This window comes from Lemur catta, chromosome 16 (assembly GCF_020740605.2).
Source record: "Lemur catta isolate mLemCat1 chromosome 16, mLemCat1.pri, whole genome shotgun sequence".
Classification (NCBI taxonomy): Eukaryota; Metazoa; Chordata; class Mammalia; order Primates; family Lemuridae; genus Lemur; species Lemur catta.
Window position 1 is genome coordinate 2,916,303 of NC_059143.1, and position 4,017 is coordinate 2,920,319.

Genomic DNA, 4,017 nt, shown 5'->3' on the forward strand with positions numbered 1-4,017 from the left:
TTAAATGTTCCATTATGTAAATTTTCAAACATACACAAAGTAAACAGGACAGTGCAATATATTCATCACTCACCTTCAACAACCATAAACATTCCATCATTCTTATATCATCTGTAGCTCCATCCACTTCCCATACCCTACTAAATTGTAGGTGCCTTAGGTAAAATTTACATAGATTGCAATGCACACATCTTAGTTATACAATTTTTAAAAATGGGTAGATCAGTGTAATCCACATCTTCAAATATTGAACATTTTTATCTCTCCCCAAATTCATTCATGACCTTTTTGATTTAGTTCTATGCATCACAGGCAACTATTGTTATAATTTTTTTCAGTTTGAATTCATTCTGTTCCAGAACTTCATATAAGTGGAGTATATACTCTTTTGTGTTGACTTTTTGTACTCTGCATAATGTCTGTGAGATTTATCCATGTTGTAAAATTTATTAGAGTATCTTTTTTTTCAGGTGTAGAATTCTGTTGTATGAACACACCACAATTTGTTTAATTTGTCGTGATAATAGACATTTGCATTGTTTCTAGTTTGGGGCTACTGTGCATAAAGCTGCTGTGGTATCTTCTACAAGGCTTTCTGTGAACACACTTAAACATCTTTTGGGTAAATACCTAGAAGTGGAATTGCTGGGTTAAAGAATAAGTCAATGTTTAAGTTTATAAAGTTAAGCTGCAAAATTGATTTTCAGTGTGGTTGGACCTTTGTACTTTCCTGCCAAAGACATTTCAATGTCCCCTTTCCCTGCATGCTCATCAACACCTGGTATCAAGTGTCTTTTTCATTTTAGCCATCTTTGTAGATGAAGTTTTAATTTGTATTTTGCTAATGACTAAACTAAAGGTGTTGATCAATTTTTCCTTTACTTTTGCTCATTTTTTAGTTGCCTTTTTTCATTCATTTGTAAGAGTTTGTTGCAGGTACATGTATTGCAAATACTTTCTCTTAGTCTATTCATTTTAATAGTGTCCTTTGATGAGCAGTTTGTAATCTTATGAAGTTTTTCTTTTGTGGCTAATTTTTCTGTGTTATATCTAAGAAATCTTTGCATATCTCCAGGTGATAAAGGTATTCATCTATGTTTTCTTCTTAAAAAGCTTTATAGTTTTAGATGTTATAGCTAGGTCCATGTTCAATCCCCAATTCTTGCCGTGCATGATGTGAAGTGCACAGGGCATGCTTTGTTCCATTGCTGTGGGGAATACCCAACCGGCCAAGTCAGTGTGGCCGTGTCTGCTCTCGGCATTGCTGCATCGGTCTATGAGCCGGGCCTTACATATCCATGCCACACTGTTTTGAATACTGTGTCTTTACAGTGAGTTTTGAAGAAAGGTAGTGTAAATCCTTTAGCTTTGGTCTTTATCAAAATTCCTGTGGATACTGTAGGCCATTTGCATTTCCATATAAATATTAGAATCAGCTTATCAATTTCTATGAAAATCTCTCTGGAATGACAATTGAGATTGCATTAAACCTGCGGGTTGACTGGGGAAAATAAGCACTCTAAGCACTCTAACATATCGAGTCTTTCCATCCATAACATGTTACACCTCGCTATTTATTTGTCTTCTTTCATTTCTCTCAGCCATGCGAAATTTTTTAAATTTCATGTTCCAATTGTGTTAATGTTACTGTTAGTATATAGCAATATAATTTATTTTTATATACCTTGTATCCTGAGACCCAGCTAAAGTCACATGTTAGTTCTTGAGAATTGCTTGAGCACAGGAGGCTGAGACTAGCCTGAGCAACATAGTGAGACTCTGTCTCTAAAAAACAAAAAATTAGCCAGGTGTGGTAGTGCACCTGTAATCCTAGCTACGAGGAAGGCTGAGGCAGGAGGTTCGCCTGAACCCAGAAGTTTGAGGCTGCAGTGAGCTGTGATCAGCCACTGGTCTTGAAAAAAAAAAATTATGTCATTTGGGAATAAAGACAATTTTACCTTTTCATTTCCAGTCTTTACACTTAAAAGTTCCTTTCCTTCTTGCTTTATTACAAGGGCCAGGACCTCAAGTGGAATGTTAAATAGAAATTATTTAAGATGTCTGAGAGCAGACATCTTTGCCTTGCTACCAATGTTAGGAAGGAAGTTTTCATGTTTCACCATTAATTAGGATGTTAGCTACAGGATTTTAATGACAGTTTCAATATCAGAAGTTTATTTTTTCCTAGTTTGCTAGGAGTTGGGATTTTTTTCATAAATGAATATTAATTTTTTTCAAATTCTTTTCCTGTATCTATTGAGGGATTTATATCATTTTTCTTCTTCAACCTAGTAATATGGTGAATTGTATTGAATGATTATCAAATATTATATTAACCTTGCATTATGGGGATAAATCCCACTCAGTCATAACATATTTTTATTTTTCTACATTACTAATTTAATTTGATAGTATTTTTAAAGATTTTTTTGCATCTATATTCATGAGCCACATTGGTCTTAAATTTTCCGTTTTTCTATTTTATGTCAAGTTTTTGTATTAAAGTTGTACTGGCCTCAAGTCACAAGATATTTTTTTTCTTCCTCCATATTCTGAAAGAGTTTGTATAAGACTAATGTTGTTTCTTCTTTAAATGTTGTACAGAATCATCAGTAAAATCGTCTATACCTGGAGTTTTCTTTGTGGGGATACTTGTTAAACAATTCCAATTTCCTTGCCATATACATCACTATTCAGATTTTCTCTTTTTTCTGGTGTTAGTTTTGATACGTTGTATTTTTCAAGGAATTTATCCATTCCATCTAAGTTGTCAAATATGTTGACATAAAGTTGTTCACAATATTCCCATACTATGATTTTGGTGTATATAGACTCTGTAACAATATTCTCTCTTTTATACCTGATATTGGTAATTTGTGTTTTCATTATTTCTTGCTGGAGATTCATTAATTTTATTAAACTTTTCAAAGAGGAATATTTTGCTTTCCTCATTTCCTCCTAGTTTGTTTTTAATTTCTTTGATTTTTGCTTTTCACTATTTCCTTTCTTCTACTTATTTTGAGTTTAATTTCTAATCTTTTTCCAGATTCTTAGGGTGGAAACTAAGATCAAAGATTTTAAGCCTTTCTTCCTTTCGAATGTAAACAATTAAAGCTATAAATGTTCACCTAAGAACTGCTTTAGCTACACCTCACAAATTTTGATATGAGGCATTTTTGTTATCATTCAGTTTGGAATACTTCTCCTTCCCTTGTTGTTTCTTCCTAGAACTATGGGTTATTTAGAAGTTTATTGTTTAATTTCAAAACATTTGGAGATTTTCTACATACTTTACCGTTATTCTAATTTTATTCCATTGTGGCCAGAAAACATACTCTTTAATAAGACTTGCAATATTTTATAATTTGTTGAGACTTATTTTTTGGCCCTAGATCTGATCTATCTTGGGAAACATTTCACACGAACTTGGGAAGAGCATTTGACTTTGTTAGGTGTAGGGTTCAATAAATATCAACTAGTTACATGTGACTTATAGTTTAGATATTCTGGTTTTCTGTTAATGAGACAAGTATGTTAAAAGATCCAACTGGGATTGTGGATTTGTTTACTTCTCCCTTATGTTCTGTCAGATATTACATTCTGAAACCCTGTGTATATTATACATTCATATTTGTTATGTCTTTCTGATGTACTAACCCTTTCAGCATGATGAAATAGTCCTCTTTATTTCCAATAAACCTCCTTATCTCAAAGGCTATTTTGCTTGATAATAATGTAGACACTCCATGTTTCTTGTGATTAATAGTTCCATGTGAAGTGGGTTAAATAATGTCCTCCCAAAATTCACGTATACCTAGAGACTCAGAATGTGACCTTATTTGTAAATTGTCTTTGCAGATTGTAATTAAAGTAAGGATCAAAATAAGATCATATTGGATTAGGGTAAACCCTAAATCTAATGAGAATGAGCTTATAAGACACAAAAGAGGATGCACAGAGACAAAGGGAAGAAGGCCATGTGAAAACAAAGCAGAGGCTGGAGTGATGCTGCCACAA